Source organism: Micropterus salmoides, unplaced genomic scaffold (assembly GCF_014851395.1).
Source record: "Micropterus salmoides isolate LMB-PRFRI ecotype aquatic unplaced genomic scaffold, ASM1485139v1 Ms_hic_scaffold_15, whole genome shotgun sequence".
NCBI classification, from domain to species: Eukaryota; Metazoa; Chordata; class Actinopteri; order Centrarchiformes; family Centrarchidae; genus Micropterus; species Micropterus salmoides.
In genome coordinates this window covers 12,175,108-12,200,759 of record NW_024040596.1, presented here as the reverse complement: position 1 = coordinate 12,200,759, position 25,652 = coordinate 12,175,108, and the positions used below count along the sequence as shown (strand labels likewise).

At 40.3% G+C, this 25,652-nt stretch overlaps 1 long non-coding RNA gene across 1 annotated transcript; it reads right to left on the bottom strand.

Moving 5' to 3' along the window:
- Window positions 1-8,891: 8,891 nt before the first annotated feature.
- Window positions 8,892-9,940, bottom strand: LOC119904517. Its single transcript, XR_005444715.1, has 3 exons — window positions 9,824-9,940; window positions 9,683-9,750; window positions 8,892-9,517 (listed from the first exon to the last, which is right to left on the bottom strand). It is a non-coding gene; the product is annotated as an uncharacterized LOC119904517 (long non-coding RNA).
- Between the last annotated feature and the right edge of the window lie 15,712 nt (window positions 9,941-25,652).

Sequence of the window (25,652 nt, the reverse complement as noted above, 5' to 3'; positions counted from 1 at the left end):
GCAGAAAGTCCTGAATGGTTGCAGACATTTTAAAATCATACAGGTTAAGGTCAGTTGGAATACAGATGGAAGACTATAGCCAGGCCTATCATTGATGGCACTGACCAGTCTTCCTTTGAGAGGTATCACCGAAACCAGTGTTGACTGACATGGTGAGGATTTCGTTAAAAATGTAATCCGGTACGATTACAAATTACTATCAAGTATCCAAGTACCACAAAATAAAAGTAATGTAACCTAATTACTTTTAGTTACTTTTGGATTACTTCAATGCCAAATAGGCAAATGAAGACAAGAGAGTATTAATGATGCATTTTCTGCTTAGTGTATTTTTAGAGAAACATACAATAACAAAATCTTCCATTGCCATGAAATCAAAATCCATGTTTAAATGTTTATGCTTTGCACTATGTCACCACCCCGCGACCCTGTACGCAGGATAAGCGGTTGACGATGGATGGATGGATGGACTATGTCACTACTATGGCAGTATCTGGCCCATCAATGACAAAAAAACTTTGTTTTGTTGGTATTCTTCATGATATTTAAGAGTTTGTCAATTTGGAAAACCATTTTAAAATGTTGATGACTCATTCTCCGCTGGTTGTATTAATTTAGTGTCAAATGAAAAGATTCTCAACATGATGCTGCTGATTGCTAGGACCGAGCCCTCACTGATAACTGTACAAAAACACAACTTTTTTCACTGATTGTGAAAGTGGATCATATTTGATGGAGAAATATTAGAAATAGGGAGATAATATTTTCTAGTATTCTCTCTGATTTCCCCCGGCTGCTCTGTTTCCTGATGGACAGATAACTTTACCCGTTGGTGAAGTTAGTTAACAGCTAACAACCAAACTCTGTTTTTAGCTCAGTTAGCTGTGCAACCACTGCTCATAATAGTTTACTCTGCCCGTACTGGGAGATCGGAGCACAGGGGGAGTGTTAGTGTTTACCATAGACTGTATAAGGGTGTTTACACATAAGCACGGGAGGTTTTCAATACAGGGGCGGGGGTACCAACGAAACCTCCCAGTGAATACGGCATGAACAGGACCGAACACAACAGAGACAAACAGGGAATCCAGTATTGAGATGACTTACACAGAGCTTCTTGATGGATAGCTTTACTTTGTGCTAAACCGCTAACTGTAGCCTATCTGCCTGTATCTGTGGTTGTTTTTTTAAGCCAATGGAAATGCCAATCAATACCTGCGACACGTCCCTTCCTAGCTTTGTGTTTTTTCAGAAACATGCACATACTGTACACCATATACTGTTTATAACAAACATATATGGAAGCAAATAGCACTGCGTTGTCTGTTTTATGGAAACTTTGTGCTTAAAGGGGACCTATTAGGCTTTTTCATATTTTCTGGCATTTCTATAGTGTTACAATGTCAGATGTTCATGTTAAACATGACAAAAGTGTCAAATAATAAGGTAAAAGTATTTAAAAGAAATCCCTGTGAACCAAAACCTCAGATATCCCCCTGTTCTGAATGCTCTGTTTTAAACTGTTTTTTCTACCAACGGCTCGGTATGATGTCAGTCCAAGCCGGATTTCCATATATGGTCATTTGTTCCAGGTAGAGAATGCTGGCCACGCCACAAAGGAACATGCAGGTACCTGCGGCAGCCTGGTAAACACATTCTAATGTCCAATCAGAAGACAGTGGGATTTGGGGGGAGATGGGGGGTCTCAAAGAGACAGGAGGATCATCAGCTTGTTTCAGACAGAGGCTGAAATGAGGGCCTGCGTGAAGTGCCAGTATAAGATAGAAATGTTTTTTGTTTTAACTTTGAATCATGCAAAGCTACCTTAAAGGAGTCACAAAACTACAATATAGGGCTGGAAATGCAGTAGAATAGGTCTCCTTTAAAGTAATCCCCATGAGTAATCCTTGATTTTACTAAATGCCTGTAATCTGATGTCTATTTTTTCTGTACTGTAAGGGAATAGTTCATTTTTTTTGTATCCTGATTACGTAATGCCAATACATGTAATCCTGTTGACTGATTGTGTGTGTTGCGTGTATGTAGGTTACAGCCCCCTCGGCCACAGAGTGAATAAAATGACAGGACTGTACTGTACATGCCCAACTCGTAACATGTATGTCACATCACAAGTTGTGCCAGCAGATAAGGCCAACCTTTGCCAATTTCTTGTTAACACAATAGCTAATCAGCCAATCACATGGCAGCAACTAAATGCATTTAACCATGTGGACATGCTCAAGACAACTTGTTCGAACTGAGCATCAGAATGGGGAAGAAAGGGAATTTAAGTGACTTTGAGTGTGGCATGTTTGTTGATGCCAGACGGGCTGGTCTGAGTATTTCAGAAACTGATGATCTACTGGGATTTTCACGCACAACCATCTCTAGGGTTTACAGAGAACAGTCCGAAACCAAGAAAATATCCAGTGAGTAGCAGTTGTGTGGACGAAAATGCCTTGTTGATGTCAGAGGTCAGAGGAGAATGGGCACACGGATTTGAGATGTCAGAAAGGCAACAGTAACTCACATAACCACTCGTTACAACCAGTGTATGCAGAATACCTCTCTGAATGGACAACAAGTCGAACTATGAAGCAGATGGGCTACAGCAGAAGAAGCACACACCGGGTGCCACTCCTGTCAGCAAAGAAGAGGAAATTGAGGCAACAATTCGCACAAGTTTACCGAAATTGGACAACAGAAGATTGGAGTCTCGATTTCAGCCACGACATAGTAGGGTCAGAATTTGACGTAAAAAACCTGAAAGCATGGATCCATCCTGCCTTGTATCATCTGTTCATGCTGGTGGTGGTGGTGTAATGGTTTGAGCCCCTTTGTACCAACTGAGCATTGTTTAAACGCGACAGCCTACCTGAGTTCATCCCTGTATGAACACAGCGTACCCATTTTCTGATGGCTACTTCCCGCAGGATAATGCACCATGTCACAACGCTCACATCATCTCAAACTGGTTTCTTGAACATGACAATGAGTTCACTGTGCTCCAGTGGCAATAGTCAATAGTCAATCCAATAGAGCACCTTTGGGATGTGGAACGGGAGATTCACATTTTGGATATGCAGCCGACAAATCTAAAGCAACTGTGTGATGCTATCAAGTCAATATGGACCAAAGTCTCTGAGGAAAGTTTCCAACACCTTGTTGAAAGTATAGCTGGCTACGGCCATGGGGGATGAGGAATAGTGTAAAGAACTTCACTCCCTTTATCCTTCTTCTATTCTGACCCCTCCTCCCCTGTAAAAACTTTCATACAGTCCCTTAAGACATGAAACAACAGCAACAAATGTCTTAATTAGAAATGCAGAGCCAGTATTTTAATTCCGCTTTTAGATTCCAATATTGCTTTCTTAATTACCATGCGTGGGTTAAGGTTAGTAATCTGCATCAACTGCAGCCCCTGAAAGAGTAACTGTTTAAGTATTCTGGCTCAATCATACTCATTTAATTTGTGGACTGTAATTACATTAATCAGTAATTACAGCCCTTCTTGTCAGCGTCTGCATGTGCGCTTGTTTACACACAGCAGTCACGTTTGCATGCATATGTATGTAAGTTGCATACTGAGCAGCTAGTGAGTCATTAGAATTTGCAGATCAATGGCTGACGGTCGATGGATGGCAGAGTGTTTTGCAACGACCACCCAGTCCAAGCACTCTACCCGCTCTGTCAGGCAGCCAGGAAAGGAGGTCACGTACACAAATTTCCTCTCACTCCCTCTTGCTTTCCATTTTCACAACACACTTCTCTCACAACATCGCTTCACACTGCGCTCATATACACACACACAAGCACACACACACTGGATAAGCCGATGAATTCAGCCTGTGGTGGAGTTTTGGATCAGAGTGGAACTTGTTTCACTACAATGTGAGACAGGCTAACGAAGACAACAGAGACAGCGAAGAGAAAAGGAGAAAAGAGGATTTGAGGGAAATGAGAGGCTCGACGAGATAAAAGCTGACGAGAGGGGAGAGAAAGGAGAGGGAAAACTGAGAACAAAAGAGGAAATAAGATGCCTAATTTTACTGAGGAGGATTTGGAGTGCTGCCCACAGAAACCAAGTGAGCTGTGTCTGTAACTGTGAGGGTCCATGTACTGGTCAGAGGAGTACAAGTAAAGGTTGTGACTTTGACTGTACTTGTCGGTTCATTGTACTGTCAAAACTGTGTGTGCACATTTCAGCTCAAGTGTGTGTGTCACTGTCCTTGACGAACCAAAATTGTATGAAAGCACGAGAGTCTGCGGCAACAATAGAATGTGAGCATGTACATCTGCATGACTGAAGACACACATGTTGCGTGCATGCATGAATATTTCATGAGGGCACTGGGAAGGAGCAACTATAAATCTTAATTTATGGATGAGTGAAGTTAACCCATTTAAAATATTCATGCAAACTGAAAAGGGAAAATGCAATTTCAAAGTATTCTTTTCATTTTGCATTCTAAATTCTAAATTAAATTTTAATGTTAGGAAGAAAGTCGTAATGTCCAAATTTACTGTTAATATGCAAATGACAATTCATATTTGGAAGGTCAAATGTTGTACAACAGTTGACATACAACATTTGAAAACAAAGTTAAACGTGATTGTGGTATTGCACACCTACAGTATATGTGGATCAGACTGCGTGTTTCCATAAAACTGCCCATCAGGCAATTTGTTTGTATTTACAGGTAGACTTGAATTAGATTTTCAACTAGTGCATTGGTCATTTAGGACAGCTGATGTTCTATTGGTCTAAGACACCAGACAGTAGTGTTTCTCCTTAAGAAAGGTTCCCCATCTGACCTTTATTTTAAACAAGACTCAGAGAACATGACCAAAAATAATTCAATTAAATTCAGTTCAATTTTATTTATATAGCGCCAAATCACAACAACAGTTATCTCACAGAGTCATAAAAGAGCAGGTCTAGACCATACTCTGTTATTTACAGAAGCCCAACAATTCCCACCAAGAGCAAGCACTAGGCGACAGAGGCAAGGAAAAACTTCCTTTTAAGAGGCAGAAACCTCAAGCAGAACCATGGCTCAGGGTGGGCGGCCATCTGCCTCGACCGGTTGGGGGTGAAGGGGAGAGAAGAGAGAGAGAGAGAGAGAGAGAGAGAGAGAGAGGGCAGGAGAGGAACAGAGAGAAAAAGAGAGGGATGGAAGGAGAGAGAGGGGAGGGAGGCAGCCTACACAATATACATACACAGAGGTACAGACAGTAAAGGTGATGTTGCTATAGACTAAATGACTAAATGAAAAATGGTATAGATATGCATAGTAGTGTTAATGATAATAATTGTAATTTTAATGATTATAATAACAATAATAACAATAGGACTAGTAACAATAGTTATTGTAGCAGAGGGTGTCGAGCAGGAACACGGGGGCAGCAGGTGACCCGCAGCCACAGATCCAGACTCCACAGCTCCAGAGCCAGAAACACCTGCAGGAAGTGATAGGAGGAGAGAGGAGAGGGACGAGAAAGCACAAGACTACCGGAAAGGGGAGAAGTTGTGTTAGTAACATGCAATAATGGGATGAGGTTGCATACAGAGGGAGAGAAAGTAGAAGAGAGAGGAGCTCCGTGCATCATGGGAAGTCCCCCGGCAGTCTAGGCCTATAGCAGCATAACTAAGGGATGGTTCAGGACTCACCTGAGCCAGCCCTAACTATAAGCTTTATCAAAGAGGAAAGTCTTAAGCCTACTCTTAAATGTGGAGATGGTGTCTGCCTCCTGAACCCAAACTGGAACCTGGTTCCACAGGAGAGGAGCTTGATAGCTGAACGCTCTGGCTCCTAGTCTACTTTTGGAGACTCTAGGAACCACAAGTAACCCTGCATTCTGGGAGCGCGGTGCTCTGGTGGGGTAATAAGGTACTATGAGCTCTTTAAGATAAGATGGTGCCTGACCATTAAGAGCTTTGTAGGTAAGAAGAATTATTTTAAATTCTATTCTGGATTTTACTGGAAGCCAATGCAAAGAAGCTAAGACTCTTCCTGGTTCCTGTCAGAACACGTGCTGCAGCATTCTGGATCAGCTGAAGAGTCTTAATGGACTTTTTCGAGCAGCCTGATAATAAGGAATTGCAGTAATCTGGCCTAGAAGAAACAAATGCGTGGACTAGTTTTTCTGCATCATTTTTAGGATATTCCTGATTTTCGCAATATTATGTAGGTGAAAAAAGGCGGTCCTTGAAATTTGCTTAATGTGCGACTTAAACGACATGTCCTGATCAAAGATAACTCCAAGATTCCTCACAGTGGTGCTGGAGGCCAGGGCGATGCCATCAAGGGAAACTATATCTTTAGATAATGCGTCACGGAGGTGCTTAGGCCCCAGAACAAAAACTTCAGTTTTATCTGAGTTTAGCATTAGAAAATTACAGGTCTCCAGGTTTTAACATCCTGAAGGCACATTTGAAGTTTAGCTAACTGATGAGTTTCATCTGGCTTGATCAATAGATATAACTGAGTATCATCTGCATAACAATGAAAGTTTATGGAATATTTCCTGATAATATTGCCTATGGGAAGCATTAAGTGAAGAGGATTGGTCCGAGGACAGATCCTTGAGGTACTCCGTGACTAACTTTGGCGTGCATGGAGGACTCATCGTTAACATGTACAAATTGAAATCGATCTGATAAATAGGACTTAAACCATCTTAGAGCGGTTCCTTTAATGCCAATGAAATGTTCCAGTCTCTGCAATAGGATCTGATGGTCAATGGTATCAAATGCAGCACTAAGATCTAATAAAACCAGTACAGAGACAAGTCCTTTGTCTGATGCAATAAGGAGGTTGTTAGTAATTTTCACCAGTGCTGTCTGTGTGCTATGATGAAGTCTAAATCCTGACTGAAAATCCTCAAATAAACTATTGCTCTGTAGAAAGTCACACAGCTGTTTAGCAACTGCTTTCTCCAGGATCTTAGAGAGAAATGGAAGGTTAGATATAGGTTTGGGCTTTTTCAGAAGAGGTTTAATTACAGCTACTTTAAAGTACTGCGGTACATAGCCTGTTGATAAAGATAGATTGATCATATCTAGTATAGAAGTGCTGACTAAGGGTAAAACTTCTTTAAGCAACCTAGTCGGGATGGGGTCTAAGAGGCAGGTTGATGGTTTAGATGAAGAAATTATTGAAGTTAGTTGGTAAAGATTGAGGGAATCAAAACAGTCTAAACATATATCTGGTTCTACAGCTGTTTCTAAGGTTCCTGAGTTTAGAGATAAGTCTGTGCCAGTTGAGGGCAGGTCTTGGTTGATTTTGTTTCTAATAGTTAGAATCTTATCATTAAAGAAGCTCATGAAGTCGTAACTACTGAGAGCTATGGGAATACTTGGCTCAATAGAGCTGTGACTCTCTGTCAGCCTGGCTACAGTGCTGAAAAGAAACCTGGGGTTGTTCCTATTTTCCTCTATTAATGACGAGTAGTACGCTACTCTGGCATTACGGAGGACCTTCCTATAAGTTTTAAGACTATCTTGCCAAATTAAACGAGAATTCCAATTGCCAATTCCTCTCAAGTTTCCGTGATATTTGCTTTAATTTGCGAGTTTCAGTATTATACCATGGAGCTAACCGTCTTTGTTTTAGTATTTTCATTTTTAGAGGAGCTACAGAGTCGAGTGTCATTCGCAGCGAGCCTGCAGCACTATCAACAAGATGATCGATTTGGGAGGGACTGAAATTAGCATAAGAGTCCTCCGTTACTTTGTGACTTGATAATGAATTTAGAGCTGATGGAATCGCATCCTTAAATTTAGCTACAGCACTATCAGACAGACATCTTGTATAGAAATTTTTGCCCAGTGGCGTGTAGTTCAGCAATACAAACTCAAAAGTTATCAAACAGTGATCTGACAAAGAGGGATTCTGTGGGAACACTATTAAATGTTCAATTTCAATACCGTATTCCAAAACAAAGTCGAGGGTGTCGTTAAAACAGTGAGTCGGTTCATGAACACTCTGAGAGAAGTCAATGGAATCTAACAGAGAGATAAACGCAGTACTGAAGCTGTCATTCTCAACGTCCACATGAATATTAAAATCCCCTACAATAATAACTTTGTCCGTTTTAAGGACTAAAGTTGACAAAAACTCTGCAAATTCAGATAAGAATTCAGAGTACGGACCAGGTGCTCGGTACACTATAACGAAAAGAATTGGTTGCAGTGGTTTCCAACTTGGGTGCGAAAGACTAAGAACAAGGCTTTCAAATTAGTTATAATTTAGTTTAGGTTTAGAGCTGATTAGTAGGCTAGAGTCGAAGATAGCTGCAACTCCACCTCCTTGGCCTGTGCCTCGAGGAATGTGAGTATTAATATGACTGGGAGGGTCGCAATGTCGCCTGCTCTTGCCCCAGGGATGCACTTAACTATGGCCGCTGGCTTTGCTAACTTCACATTTCTCAAAATGGAGCTGCCAATGATCAGAGTTGGTTTCTCAGCGGGTATGTCGCTGAGTGTGGAAAATCTGTTAGAGACGTGAACAGGTTGATGGTGCCCCGTGGGCTTTGAACGCTTACGACTATTCCTCCTTCGGACAGTCACCCAGCCACCTCTTCCTGGCTGCACAGGAGATGCTGGGGGACGGCTACCAGAGGCTAACTCAGGCTGTTCCGCACTGACTACCAGGGACTGGCTAGCTACAGTAGCTAAAGACTGATCTACCAAGGTGCGGAGCCGGACTTCTAAATCACTGAGCCTTGCCTCCATGTCTAAAAATAAACTACACTTATTACACGTACCATTACTGCTACAGGAGGCAGAGGAGTAATTGAACATCTGACACACCGAGCAGGAGAAAGTAGGAGCGAGAGAGGTAGAAGGAGAAGCCATCGCTAGCTGCTGAGCTAATGTCGCTAACGCCTAAGCTAAAGTACTGTAGTGTCAGCTACAAAAACTTTTGAACAACTATGAGATTGAACAGCAGTCACTAAAAGATGGAAAGAAATGTGAGTGCTTAGGCAAAATTACCGTAAGAATAAGTAATTTTACATAGCGTACAGTTGGCCGCTGTAATCTAACAAATGTAACTGGTATTTAGCGAGAGCAGCACAACACGCTACCAACACACAAGCACCGGAAACGGAAATGAGTCGACACGCTTACCGGAGTACGTCAGCAACGTCAGCACGTCTAAAAAATAACCCATTAACAGCAGACCTAAGTATGTTTATTAACCTGCAATTTAGAAGTTCTGCAGATCTACCCAAGAGAAAACAGGGTACAAGGTTGCCCTACTTTGTTAAAATATTTGTGTTGTGTATCTAATTTCATATCTGATATAGAGACCGCGCACAATTATATACCGCCCACACCGGAGGAGAAAACAATTCATCACTATCCACTGTCTTTGTATTGCATGAAGGTGCCTCCTTGTCTCCTCCAACAGAAGAATGCCTAAAAGCTGCTTTGCGGTGGGATACGCTAACAACAGGGTAAAGAACCCAGAACTAAGTTTTTATAAGCTGCCAAACAAAAAAAAAACTGAGCCTTTAAGAAGACAAAAGTAGATACAGGCAATAAGATGGGAGGCATTAGCAAGAAGAATGGGAAAACAGTGGGATCCCGATAGTATGCATTTCTTTTCAAACTGTAGAGGAGAGAAGCTATACAAGGCCTGGTTTTGATCTTTGTTAGGTTAAATGATTATCTTACCTGGTGATTTGATCAAATAGTTGTAAATATCAAAGTATTTCACTTCTGGGCATTCAGTGGGATTATTTCTGAAAGAAAGAAAAGCAAGGTAAGGTGAAGGGACACTGAGATAGACTAACAATATTGAGTTTGTTTATATACCTTTCTGGTAGATGTGGGGTGCTAAATCAATCATCTGACATGCTGAAATCCAATGTGTTCAGCTAGTTATATGCATTTTGTTTGCGTTTCAGCCCTTGGTTGCATATTTAGGTGTCATTGTGGGCATGTTTTTATGTATGACGTGACAGGACTGTCATTTATTGTCAGAAATACAGTATTTGTAATGTGGCTTCTAGCCATCAGGACTTTGGTCATCGAACTCTGTTCACAAGGGCGGGGGAGACACTGGCTGCAGATGGTTCTTGACTGGAGCTTGTGTTGGTGTGAATGATGATAACACTAAGGTAGTACAGTATAGTTTGTGTGTGTGTGTGTGTGTGTGTGTGTGTGTGTGTCTGGCTGGTTGTATAGATTCCAAGTGATTCATTTCTATAGGGAGAAAGTGTGTGTTTGTATGAGTCAGAGATCATAGTTTGTGTGCCTTCAACAAACAGCAGCAAGGTTGTGTGCATGCATGTGTGCACGTGTCCTCTTTGACTCTCTCCCCCTGCGTGTGTGTGTGTGTGTGTGTGCGTGTGACAGCCGCGGGAATGTGTATGTTAGTTCCAGTCCATTGCTTGAGAATGAGAGCAGAGGTGGTGCTCTGAGTATGTGTGTGTGTGTGTGTTGTTTGTCACATGAATGGAGGGAGAATCCGTGATGATGTCCACAAAGATCAAGGTAGATCAAGGTTAATATGATATATAATAATTAATTAGATTTTCAACATAAGATAATTTTATATAACTACTGTAAATCCCTCTAGATGTCACCTGAACCAACATCCTATAACTGCAGTCATACACACTACTCAGACAGTTATAAGTATGTGTGTGTGTGTGTGTGTTTGTATCATATGTATGGGAAGTTTCAGTCCAGTGCTCACACCTAAGCTCCTAACTCGACTGTTGAGATGTGTGTAAAATAGAGTCATGGACGTTCCAGTCCATCGCCCATGTTAGGGCTTACAGTAAGAGTGAGATATCAAAATGATGTAAGGTCATGATACAACAAGGTAGACTGTTGCACCTGTGTGTGTGTGTGTGTGTGTGCTTGTGTTCATGTGTGCTTGTCACTTGCACTGAAGCAAGATCTAGTTCATCGCTCTTGCTGACGTACACAAGAAAAGCATCAGTGTGTGTGTGTGTGTGTGTGTGAGTATGCATGTGCTTCAGGAGGAATAAACTGCACAGCAGCAGTTGCACAAAACATATGAGGAGCTTTCATTTCATGGTGGTGCTTTGACAATTACCTGCATGTGTTTCCTTCCCATGACTTGAATATTCAGTGTTGCACATATGTATGAAACAAGCTATTAATCTATTCAGATTGTTTGCTGACTCATTAAATACTCACAGGAGCCAATAAATCGCCTGTTGTGAAAAAACTACTTTATTAATCAGTGTTTGTTAAATATTTAGGTCTGTACCTTACCAAGGAAAAGTTTGCATGGTAAGCCTACAGGCTGCTACAACAATATTGAACAATGTAAGATTAAACGACACAGGGGGACTCTTCCTTACACATTAAAATAACAAGGTTTCACATCTTACCTACCTGTAACAGGCTAATCAAATATTGAAATCTGCAACTGGCTGATTAAATATTCAAACTTGCCAGAGGGCTGTAAAGTACTCACATTGGTTAGTTGAGTGGTCTCCCTGGGTTACTGAGAAATCACAACTTTTATTTCTGGATAAACTGGTACAGTCTTTCATTGCTGAAAAACTGAATCCTTTTGGGATGCTCGTTTATTAGTCACCTCTCAAAGCAATGGTAGAATGCATCTTCTTTTTCATTACATCGATCGAGTGCTTGTTTTTCCCGTTTCATCAAAAGAGAGACATTTCTAAGCTTTCAGTTGGTAAAAAAGGGTCTTCGCTGCATCGATGGCCTTTATTTTCAAAAAATCTTTAAATAAATTAATGAAATGATGAAAAGTCACAGAAAAGGTTTGTAGAGTGAGAGTTGAAAGTTTTAGTATTATACATCAGGGAGATATAAGAAAGATGAGAAAGACAGAGGGGATAAGATGACTAAAGTAATGAGCCAGACTTGAACCCACCTAATGAATCCATAGTGACTGGATTCACATGCGGACTACTTCGCATTATTATTTTTTGACCTTTATATCAGTATATCCTATCCTATCTTTTACCATCTTATCTTGTCCTTTCATCCTATCTTTTTTCCATTGTATCATATCCTATCTTAACCTAACCAATCCAGTCTAATTCAGTCCTATCCTGCTCGGTCCTGTCCCATACCATCCCATCTCCCAGCCCAGCCCAGTGAATGTCAGCTGGATGACTCTTGGAAGGGCTCTTGGGAGAAGTCACATGTCACTCTTTTACAGATATACACCAAACAACAATAACTGTCTTTGGTGTCTTACCTGTTGCATTCTAAAAGCGTTTGATACACAAGACTGACTGTGTACATTTTATTCTTGTGTTACAAGTTTGTTACAAGAATATAGTTAGTGGCAAAGGTACTGAAATGTTTTCCATATGCAGAAGAAATGACACGTCTCTTCACTATCCCAGTACTTTTCTCAAAGGGCCGCACTTAGCACATTTTATACATGCAAGGTGTTAAACGCTGACTCACTTTCACCAGTAGCGACAAACCTTTTCACTCTGCTGCTGTCCCAAGACTTTTACTTCTGACTGTACTTGTACACATTTTTATACGTGACAGCTCTTTCAAAGTTCACTCACTGTTCCCTGACATAGCAAGACTGCCAAGAAATGCATGTTTTGGCCTGCTGCTGCATGCATTAATTATGGCTCCCATGCAAAATAGATTAGGTCTGCAACTTCATTGAGTGGCTGAGGCAGTCATGGCTCACATGACGTTGCCTCCCGCTCCAGTTCAACTAAATGAAGCCCACCTTCACCCACACCAACCTCAGAAATAAAAATGTGCCAATTTACGACATTATGGCCGTCATTTTCGTTTCTTTGGTAGGTGGATATTACATCCCTTATAAGAAGGTGATCAGTGCTGCTGAGAGACAGGACTGTCATTTATTGTCAGACAAAACTATTTATAGTAGCCACAGTTTAAAACAGAGAACAGTTCCTTTGTCTATTTTCATAACCCTTAAATACTTTTGCAGTTTGTAACTGTTCCCAACAACATTGTCCGGTGTTACAAATATGACAGAAAGTCCGATGTGTCATTGTTTTGGTTATTTTTCTATTTGTCTGCAGGACATGTTTGACTTTGAGAATACAAGGGGCTGTCTGCTAGCCTGTCTCCTGTTGTCTCCCAGTGTTTGCCACTTTTGGATGCTTGCTGTTTGACAATACTGACCAAACTCACAGTGAGTCTTATCTCTGTGTTTCCTTTTCGGTCATTTGGCAGAAAAGATGCACTAGTATGCGTCATGAATGAAGTATCTAGTGGAGACACTGGTTGTAACTGTAACATTGTTGGATGGATTCGATGCTGTCATTTTCATCCCTTTATCTCATTGCTGTGGGAAATTCATGGGGAATCTGTTCATATTTTATCACATTCATGTATTATATAGTAGACCAAAGTCTTCTCTGTAGCCAAATCCATCTCAGTTAGAATAGGGCGGCATGAGTAAATATGACAGTGCCCCTGATATGGCACTACATTTTTTTGTCAGTGGGTGTTTCCACAAGTTAAGACGTTTAGTCCCAGGCTTTTAATTTGAGAGCCGCTATCTGTGTCTCGGAAAGAGTGCTTTGCTGTAGAGGCTGTTATCGACCTTCTTTGCCCCTAAAGTGTTGTGCTTATTAGCCACCTGACAAACAATCTATGGCAAATGGACTCTGCAGGCATCAGTGTGGTGCAGCACGAATAGTAACAGCAGGAAACCATTGCCTCACAATTTGGATTTCATTTTCTGTACTATTTATTTCTCATATCTTCTGCATCTCCTCATTTCTTCCTCAAGTGAGCACACTATACATACATGCATGCTTGAGTATTTGCATGCTGACACTGCTCATGTCTCTCGCTCTCTTACATTCCACCACTGAATATTTTTCACATGAAGAACAAAGATAAATAATCACAAGTCAGTCTCTTGTGTTCAGTGTATCTACATAAAGTAAAAGTTCATTTTATGTAACTGAAAAGACCTATTTAAGGTTGGAGAAAGATCACCAAAACATTTCGACTGTATGTGGCAGACATGACACAAATAGAACTGTACTCTGTACTCCTATGAGGATAGTCATTATTTTCATGATTCATGATGATCAAATGATCAGTGCTGTGAATTTCCTGGTGAGGATAGTCTTGGAAGACAGGAAATAGGTATATTCCCCCCAAATGATGAAAGGTTCCTTTATTTGCAGAACAAGTCCCAAAAATAACGAGTGTCAAAACTGTGACTCAATCCAGTTCTACTTATCATGTCAGATGCCAAACATTTTTTTACCCCTGCTGTCATTTTTTGAGATCATCAATTGACATAAATATTTTTGTGTGGTAATACACACAATAGACTCTCACCTGCCTTCCCTTGTTTGTGGCAGACGATTTCCACCAATAGCTTGATTCAGCAGCCCCCCACCCCCCAAATTTGGCAAAATGTATAATAAAACAGTTAACAGTTTATTAATGTTGAAATTACAGCTATTTTTATCTGCCTCTTCCTGTTAAAAAAATATAATTTCCATTCCATTATAATAATGTGGAAGGAAGACGTCTTTGTAGTTAAGGTTATCAGCCTGTTCAGGGAATGTTTCTGGAGAATTGCCATTAAGTGTTGCAGCCTCATAGGTCGTAGTTCACTTGGGTCTGTGACTTCATTTGGGGGTTGGGGGGGTGGCTCAATTTGACAGCTATTTTGTTGGAAATCCATGTGATGGATAACTTGTAAGCTAAATTTTACAGAACATTGCAGTGAACACTTTACACTCATGTGAGCAATGTACCAATTTACCATCATGTTTCATTATTTTCTTAGAAGCTGGTTTTGGAGATTAATGCATATGCCAACCAAAAGCCTAAAGGATGAAAGGATGAGAGTAGATGGTAGAGAAAATGGTGGAATATTTAAGTTTAAGTATTATAAGTATACTGTATTACTAAATAAATGTTATTATATGTCATTATAAAATATCTTACAAACTGACACCACGTAAGGGTAAAACTTTTCATGCATTCGTATTTTTAGAATAGTTTTCCATTTCTTCATGTGTCCTATGAATACAAAATTTGTACTTCTGTTTGTGTCTATAGGCATGAGCTTTTTTTTCTCTCCACCTGTCTGCAGAAGAACAAATACGCAACCCGCTAAGAGCCATTTTGTACATTACATTGCACATATATATTACATATCTTAAATCCGTGCTCTATGTAATCGTGTGTTCATTTGGGTTTGTGTGTGAGCCGGAATGTGCTCCTGTGCTTCTGAGTATGTGTGTGTGTGTGTGTGTGTGTGTGGAAGGGAAGGTAGGCCTCCGACAGGGGTTGCCGTAGAAACACCAGAGTGTGATGGAGGCAGAGCTCGTGGCCGCATTGGAGATGATCAACAATTGGACAAAAAAAGCCCGTCAGCCTTGTTTACTTCAGTGCGAGCAATGCTCACAGCGTGCTTGTAGCATCAAGGTTGGTCTACACACAATCACGCACGCTCACACAAACGAATACATTAAACCGAGGTCAACTGCCAACAGCATCGATCGCCTTCCCTCTCTAGAAAGGTACTGAAAACAAACCTGGTGTTCAGTATCACTGTTTAAAATTGTATAAATAAAGTGTTTTATAATATATTTTGTATATATTTTTGTTTCATTTTATGTTACATTACTTTGCAATTTGAAAAATGCTTGAGATGATGACAGGTACCAATCGATTATTGATAAGATCTTAGGTGTATGTATGTGATTTATGTATTATTGTAATGTGAGGCTTAATTTATGAATGATTAGTTTCTCCAAAACATTCACAAGACCTCAGAAAAGGTCCCATCCTCCCAAACAATGAATAAACAATCAAGAGAAATCTTTCTCACAACAACAAGAAGAATCAAAATTGTGACAGTAATTCTGTTGAAACACTGCTTAAGTAAACACAGCAGGAAGTGTGTAGCTTCTGCACAAATCCAAACTGATCTGACAAATTGGAGTTGATGCACTGTTTTCACACAGGGAATTTAAACAGAGACTCATGCAAAGTCACAACACAAAGCTGACAGAGAGATGACTGAGACAGGCAACAGAGAATGGAGGGATCTTTAAGTTAAGCAAGAGGATTTTACTGGCACTCCAGGAGGTTTGGTCGGCTAGCAGTGCCTATAGGTGTTGTATCAATTCATGGGCCAGAGAGTGGCTATTTGTAGCACAGGTATCTTTGGCAATAAATCTCCTGACACAGATAAAGAGGGAGACACATGTAAGTGCAGATGGACACAAGCCTCTCACATTGCACTCACTGCTTCAAACCAGTGTTCTCAGTGGATGAACTGGAGCTATACCTCATGCACATTTGTGGATACAAACAGACATATTTTGAAATGGAGAAGCTCCGGTCCCAGAGCGATGAGAGCTTCCTTTTTAAAATGATGTGAGATGACAGCAGGAAACCCCTTTAGGGCTGTGATACATGCACATCAATTTCAGGCACTGTGGATTTACATGGGCAGTCCTTCCTGCAGCATGCTGAGATAAAAGCAAAATGACTATATATTGGGTTATGAGGTACAAAACATGCTATACGTTGCAGCTGTGACAGAACTATTCAAAAACATTTTATAAATGGCATTTAGACCATTAGTTAATGTAATGTTAATGTTAGACCAATAACATGTACTTTTAGGGCATTACACTACACAGCAAAGTGATTCTGTGTTTCAGGTGAAACTTTTTTTTGTTTTTAGACAAACTAGAGAAGACAACGATCAACCAGTCCAGTCTAGTCAGTCTGTCAATTACCAATCCATAATTCAATCAATAAACTGATTATGGGTCAGAATTCTGGAACCCTTCTTGATGATAGCCTGGTTCCCAACCTCTAAATTACATCTCAGATTCATTCCATTCTCTGAAAAACCAAATGGAAATTCAATCTGATTGTAGGGATTTTCTGAATAAATACTATTTGTCTCTGCTCATCTCATGTTTGAATGATAACAGTTGATATATTGGGTATTCTTGTCTTTTTCGGTCCCATGGACAATCTGTTAACATGTAGTTGTCTTTTTATTGGGTTTAACCTCTAACCAAACCAGTCCACAGAGAATGACCAATTATAGGTTTTTTATTTTCACACTACACAAGTATGGCCCAGACATGTCGGTTTCCACAAAGCCTCTGGATGTATGTACACGCTGGTGCTGTGAGTCAATCAATACTCACTCTCACCTGTCTCACTATCTATATCCCTCGAGCTGTGAACGCACTAGATTCACAAAACAGTTCATTTAAATTTATATTGATAAAACACCTCTCTCTACAATATCTGATTGTTTTTCTATCTCTGCATCGCTCTCACCTCTCCTAATTGCTTTTCACATTTTTTCACAGCCTCAACCCACTCTATTAGTGCTCGTTCCCTCCCTCTTTTCCTCTCTCCCACTCTCCTTTGTCTCTCACCAGCAGCAGATTTCCTTTGCCCAACATGCCTCTCCTCTCTTCCTCATTTCCTAACAGTCTTCCTCCTCATCCTTTTTCTCTGTACCTCCCTCTTCCCTTCCCTCCACATTCCTCATTTCCATCTCATGTGCCCCTCCATTACGTGCTCCTCTCCCCCCAATCTCCACCTGACATCTGTCTTTTATTTCCCCTCCCCCTCTTCACATTGTTCCGAAGTGAGAAATACCAATAAGGACTAGTGCTGTGTGCAGGGGTGTGTGCTCCCAAAATGCTGTAAGTGTGTCAGCCAGTGCTACTTTCACCACTACTTCCTACACTCCTGCAAGAGTGCAGAAAATCCACCAAGCATGACTGCACTAAAAAATCCGTGACTTCACAGATGACCCCGGCCTACACATGAGATACATGCAATAGTGTGGCCCACACTTGTGTGGGTGTGTGTAGGTGACATTTTGAAAATGATCTAAATCAAAATCCGGAATAAATCAAATTTTTGGCATATAAATGCCTGGCAATGGGAGCCAAAAACAAAGGCTTTTGTTACTGAGAACGATAGTTTACTCTCGGATGATGAGTAATACGTGGGTGATGTGTTTGTTGTTTATGAAATATACTGTATATTAAATAAAATTAGGATGATAGCGGAATACATTGAATTATACCCATAGGCACCACTCAGTATATGCCTGTATTGTCCAGTGACAATCCAACATGGCTGACAAATTACAGTTGAGGCAGAATCTTCAGACAATCTAAATAAATGCTTAAGAGGCCATAACGCCAAAGCGAATTTGTTTTAAAGAGGTGGTATTATGCTTATTTTCAGGTTCAAAATCCTATTTAGGGGTTGTACCAGAACAGATTTACATGGTTTAATTAATTTTCATACTGCACATTGCTGTAGCTCCTCTTTTCACTCTGTGTTGGAGGCGTTGTTTTAGCTATGGAGTGATACATCTTGCCTCTAAATGATCTTTGTTGGGAGTTGCACATGTGCAGTTCCTAGTTAAGGACTACTAGCCAATCAGAAGCAGAGAAGGGCAGGTCAGCGAGAAGCCGGTAAACAGCTTCTATTCAGCTGTAGGCTACATGTTGCCGACCAGCTTGGCAACATTGACTGGAGCAAGAGTTTCAGAGTTTTAAGCTCTTATCTTTACATCACAGTAACAACTTTATGTCCATTGACTGACTGGAGGGTAGCTAGTGTTTGGCAGGGAGAGGAGATGTGTGCTGCAGCTTAGTGTTTTTCCACCGGTGTTTTTGAGGGCATCAGAGGGATGAAAGAGAAACGGCTGGACTACAAGAAAACAGCTCATTTTCAAGCAGTTCAGAGTTTTCTGTGGGAGATTGGAACTCCCTTTGTGCTGGACTTTGGGCTTTTTCACTTTGCAAACCTATTACATGCACAAAAAAGGTATATAACTCAATAAAGGAGAGGGAAAAAGCCAAAAAGCATAATACCACCTCTTTAACTTTCATTACTTACTTTTAGATAACAATTACAGCTTATGTTATAACTTATTTTTATCATTTACACAAGGATACTGGAGACACTGGAGATTTCATAATCCATCACATCACATTGCCCAGTCACAGAGCTTAAATATATAATGTGATGCAATCTTTTAGTGCATCATTGGTCTTTTTTTGCCATTTGTTGATATGTGACTAAACTGTTTGTGGGTGTCTACTTGAGAGAGAAAGAGAGAGAGTTAATGCATAACCAGTCTGAAATGGATAATTTGATTCACGTCAGCAGATATGTCTTCCCAAAGATGGACTGTTCAACACTGTCTCTGTTCTCTCTCCTGTCTATTGCTATACCTTGAAGATGTTTTATAACCCAGCACTTTCGCAGCCATTTCCACTCACAATATGCAGGTCTCCATGCCAGTCCACCCATTTCATCATTTCAGACAATGTGTCAGACTTTGCTCCAGACTACATGCCCATTAAGTCATAAAAGCTTCCTACATGAAGACCAGCCATCATTTTCTCTGTGGCTGCTTTCTTGCCGTCTGTGTTAGTCTGGCATTTCACCCGAAGACTCTGTTTGCTTTAATATGTTCTCATACACGTGCTGACAGGCACACTTACACACATAAAAACTCTGAAGGTGTGTGTGTTCTTGGTTTTGTCTTTTATTGGCCCTTGTTTTAATATCAGTTTTTGTGTCCTTCATTTTCTTTGAAGTTCTTTGTGACAGAGCACTTTGTGACAAGTGCTTTATAAATAAATCTGACTTGATTTGACTGTTCAGCCATTTAATATGATGGGAGGGATAAAAATACTTCTTAAAGCAGGGCTACACCAGTTACCCTTGGTCAGGGAGATGGACAGGAGAGAGGCTCTCAGACAGCATTATGCAGGTGGACTGAAATTTAATTGGAACGCTCATGACTTAAATGAGATCTTTTGTCAAGAGGGTACACTGGAAATGCACAGAGCAGTGGTGGGGCACTTGTTTCTATTTTAACATTGTCAGAATAAGAGAAAATGACTCAAATGAAGATGGCTCCATGTGCAAATTGTGTTCATTTGTGTGTGTTTTTTGTGCACAGTAGACAGCAATAAGAAAAGGTTTTCCCAGTGGCCATGAGCTTTGATAACAGTAATAAGCCATATACATAGAAAAAAGGTTTAAAATGTGGTTTAAGAGCCAAGAAGGTTTAGGTAATCAAACGACAAGAGAAAATCCATTTTGTTAACTGTGAATTCTCTTTAGCGAGTAAAATACTATAAACATTGTATATTTACTGTGTGTGTGATTAGCTCAGTCAGTGGTGCACAGGACTCCTGTTTGGATGGCTGTGTGTTCAGTCCTCACTTGCTACTAGTATTTTTTCCCTCCTTTTTCAACAATTTAAATGTGAAGAGATCATATTCACAATTAAGCACGTGCAGGAGTGTGTACATCCCAGTGATTTGTCCACATCAACCTATGGATGCTTATTTTTGTGTCCCCAGTATCTCCAGGCAGCGGAAATTCCTGCTTTTCTCATTTAGGGGAATCTGCGCTCTCACGTTTTCTGATGTGTTTTTCAGAGGTGTGTCAGAACCTTTCAAAATAAAAGCTCTCAATTAAACAAGGCTTTTATTTGGTAGGCACAATGACTTAAGAGGAAGTCATTATGAGTAACTTTTGCTGTCATGACTGAGATCTGTTTCAGCACTAGAAGCTATAATTATTATTATTATTTTTGCTGCTATGAAAGTAATCTGGCCAGGGGCCAGATATTATTGCTGGCGGGCCAACTTTGGCAAGCGGGCCGCCTATTGCTCTGGCTTCCTCCCACCTTCCAAAAACATGCTGGCTAGGTTAATTGGTGTCTCTAAAATTGTGCTTTGTTTGTCTATGTGTGGCCCTGCGATGGACTGGCGACCTGTCCAGGGTGTACCCTGCCTTTCACCCAATGTAAGCTGGGATTGGCTCCAGCCCCCCGCGACCTTTTACGCAGGATAAGCGGTTGATGATGGATGGATGGATGGATTGCAATATGTACAGTGCATTAAACTATAAAAAATTGTGGTAACATAAAGCCATTGTTATACAGAGGGTGCATATCCTGAGTTTTGGGGGTGCAGATAATCAGGTGACCTTCGTCATCACTGTAACAAGTTTGGTTAGGTTTAGGTGCCAAAACTACTTGGTTAGGTTTAGGTAAAGATCATGCTTTGGATTAAAATAAGTACGTAAAGTTACGTCTGTTAAGGGTTAGGGTTATATTGCGTACGTAAGTTAAAATAAATGTTTACGTTTGGTTTCACATGGGACACGAACAGCGGCCTTCGAACAGCGGCCTTCTAAGTGAAAGTCCTGTGTTGGTTTGACCCATTTTGACCCATTCATCCATTCCAACCACCTTCTTACATGGATACACATTTTTTCTCTCTATGACATGCTGTCTCAGCACATTATAAGTCAGTAAAGACTAAACAGCGTGAAATGACATGTAAAAAGCACAAAATCTGTTGTGATAACATGCGAAAATTATTGAAGACATTACCGTGTATGCATATGCAATTTGGTGATCCCAGGCTATATTATCCTTTAAAGTGTGTCTAAAAATATATGATGTTATCCTGTGCATGAGGGTTTGCACAGAGCAATGAACGGGCTAAGGATAGCTAGTGTGTGTCAAACAGACAGAAAATGTGTTTAAGACATCAATGAATATTTTAAGAGAGAGCGGGAGCTGTGGGAGGGATGGGTGAACTGAAAGAGAGTTGGGCTGCTGAGAGACAGAAAGATAATTTAATAGACGAGCAGAGCAAATGTGTTGGAGGAGAGACAGAAAAGCTGGAGGGATAGGAGATGAATGAATGGTGGACTAATCTGGACTAAGCGATGGTGAGAAGAACCGACATTAATTTAATAAGATGGATGAATGGACAAATAGATGCATTGTGTAATGTCCAAAAAATCCCTAAACTTGAACAGGCTTGTGACAAGTATAAAGTGTGTGTGTGTGTGTGTGTATGTAGTTCACAAAATTAAATTGTCTAGAAAACGCACTATAAAGGAGGACAATTGTAGGAAAACAGGAGACTTAAACAAGTTTTAGACAGATGAGGCCTGGAGAGGTAAACAGACAAATAAGGATACAAGGATGGAAAACAAATAAGCATTATCATTAAAAATGGCACACACAGACAAGCGCAGTCTCCTGATTTCTGTGACACAATGGTGAAATTGAACAAGGGCCACCTCTCTTCTGTGCAGGTTAAGGGTTAATTTTTGCCATAATGTCATATATGAGCAGCACTTGAGCTAAGAGAGACACCTGAGATGACCAGAGAGACCCTAGGGGGCACTTGTAGGGCAATTGGGCTGACCAAAAGGGCTTTTTAGGAACACTTGAGCTGATCCAGCCGATCCAGCTGATCTTTGAATTTACTTTCTTAACATAATGACAAAATGCTGTTAGTTAACATATCAGCAAGTTGTAAAAATGTTGATGTTGAACGTATCAGTAAAATGTTCACTGTCAACATATTAAGTATATAAGTTTTTTTCCACCAGAATAGGAAATCTTCACTTGTTGTGACTACAGTTTTACTCAATTTTTTATGGTTAGGGTTAGAAATTAATTATTTTTAACACTGAACCGAAATCATAATCTGCTCAAATGTAAGGCGACAAAAATGAAGCATGAAAATGTCCCAATAGACCACACCTATAGCAAACATGCTACCATTTTTTGCTACCTCATCTGCCAGAACGACACTGAGCTCCACTGCTGTGCTGATGATTATCTGTTAAATGTACATCATGGTTTATCTGAGTAATTTAAGATTGACAGATAATGGCAGCGATTTAAAACCAGGGAACAAAATTGGACTGAAGCTCATCAGAGATGACCTGAGCTCCACGCGTCTAAATGCAAATTACTTCCTGCTGCAGCTCAGCTCCAGCTTCTGGTTGTCATGACATAATGACTCAAACAGGAAATGTCACTTAAAAAAAATGAAAAAGAGATGTATTAACTGACTACAGGAGTCTGGTGTCCAAGTGAATCCAAAGTAGTATTAAATATGATGTTTCCTGCATTGCTATAATCTGCATTCACTTTCCAGTGATTTTTGCCTGTTTGTGGTATATCCATCTCCCAAAATAAAAAATGTGCACTGTGAACAGCCTGTTTAGTTTGGAAGAACTGTTGGTCTTAACTGGCTCCTTGAATCTTTCAGAAAACAAAACAGGTAGTTTCACTAACATGGGTGTAGAATACAAATCTAGACCCTGGTGCATTATGCATTCCCAGATTTAGTTGCTAATAATGTAAATGTTAAAATTGCAGATAAAAAGAACTTTAATGTCAGGCTTTTTGCAGGCCTTGTGTAAATATTACCACTATCACACACTAGGACACAGCTTTCACCTGCCACACTGGTGCCGTTGGTTGCCCCCTAACCGTGGATTTCAGTCTTCCTTAACTTTTTCACCTACTAAGAATAATGAATTTAGATGTTCTTAACATGCATCACGATTGGCATTTGGCCTCTAAAAAGCACTTAAACAGCAGGAAATACTGAACCCAAAGTCCAACGCAGCACCAAAGCGGTTTGTTATCTTAGTGAAGGGGTAAATAAATGAAATGTAAATAATTCATGTTTGTAAAATAACATTATTTCAAGTTCTCTATCACCTTTGCTACTTATCTACTCAATGCCACACAGCTCCATTGTTGTGTTTTATGTATCTGGTTTAATTAGAGAAAATAAACCCTGAGAGGAGAAATATAACTAATCCAGATCCTTCCATACAGGTTTACTGAATGATACAATTAAGCAATTCACCTTCTCTGTATAAAAATGCTAAGCAGACCCAGTTGAGAAAAGGAAAAGCTCTGAAAGACTTTGATAGAGGGCTCATTATTGGGACATGGATGACAGGAGCTTTAGTCACAAAGACTGGGAATAGTATTGCAATGCCAACAGCACTATGAAAAAGTAAGTTTAGTTTCGGAAAAATCAGTAAATAAGTTTGTAAACTTTGGTTGAAAGCACACAATTACAGACCCTGATGCTTGTGCATTAGTGTGGAATGATAAACTCTTCCTTTTGTGACTAAGAATGGAGGACGGGATCAGTTTGTGTCGGCGACAACATTCTGCTGACACCTACACAGAGACGAACATTATAGTCAGGTTACAGTGCATGAATCCTCCATTACACAGCAAGTCTTCACAATTAATTGACAAAAGATGTCATTAGGTTTAGGGAAAGGTCATGGTTTAGGTTAAATGACAACTTTGTCAAGGTTTGGGGACCTTCGTCGTCATGGTTACAATAATAATCACATGGTTAAAGTTAGAGGATGATTGAGGTAATGCTGTAAAAAACAAATGTTCATTGTCAGTAGAAAACCGGGTCTCTGGTGTTGAAGTCCACTGTTTTGTTGACCCAACAATCCACCCCAACGTCCTGCCTACACTGACTTTACCGCTGTATAAGAATGTCAAATGATGTTGTAGTTTGTTTCTGTCACATTTACTATGGCTGGTATTTTCTTTGAATTGTCACCGAATCTGCTGATACACTCTATGTTTATAGTATTTTACTTAGGCCTACTTAAGAATAAAGCCCCATTAAGCTTTGTGATAATTAGCTAAATTAGGTATTGCCTTTCTCGTATGTCTGTCGATAATAAAAGCTATCGTCAAATCTTATTATGTAGGCATTTATTTTCTTTTACATTTATTGAGCTTGTTGTACGTTCTTGTCTGCTATCTTTTGTCTATTTTATTCTTTCTTCAGAGATGGCAAGAAAAGGAGAGTGAAAGGAGTGATGACAAACACAGGGGACGCTTTGTTCCCTCTAACGTCCCAACATCCAAGTACGAGGGCTCCCCGTCCAAACACATCCAGATGTTACCTCTGTTAAAAAATAACAGCTTTGGGTCTAGCTGCTCACATTAGTAAACACTGCAACAGGGAAATAAACTCTCTATAAAATGTTCTATACTTTGACAAAACTGAAGTATTGTTGTGTTGCTAGCACATTGTTATTGCTCCCGAATCCATTTCAAATCAAACTGAGAAATCTGTTTTGCTCCTTAAAACAGATAATAGACTTTTGGTATAATCTTTTTATCCAAGCTCGACCTTTGAGCAACTCTCAAATCATCATTTTTACTTCAGAATCAAGCGTGCTTTCTGAGCTGTTCGTCTCAAATCCTGCGAGACCAAATTGCTGCAGCTTACTTTTACGGCCTTACATTTACAGTATGGCAGTGTTAGAGTTACTCCACGGATCTCATTGATAACTTCTTTGGGTTGTACGGGCCTAACCTCTTGCTACAACTCTCACCTTTTAATCCGATGTGAGCCTGAACACAGCCTGAGATATCCAAGCGGGGCTTTTTTGGCAGTCTCGGTTAAAAAGAATGAGTGACAGGGGTTTTGCTGTTAGGAGCCCTATGGCTTTGTAAAGCTTAGACTATAAGTCAATGTCATCCTTCTAACTCAACTCCCAAAACCCTATCTATGGGCTACAAATAAAGCCATCCTACAAATTTACTTGCATGTTTTATTTTGCCTGATTAAAAAAGATATGTAGACAGTCTGTTTTAAAAGAGGGGAAAAGAGAGAGAGGGGGAGGACTCATGGGAGGGGGCACAAGTAGAGGCAGACACAGAGGAAATAAGCAAACAAGTGCATGGGCAGACAGAGAGGCAGAAAAAGATGGATGGGTGAATGGAAGATTGTTGAGGAGAGGAATAGAAAGTTCTGAATGCTACTGCGGC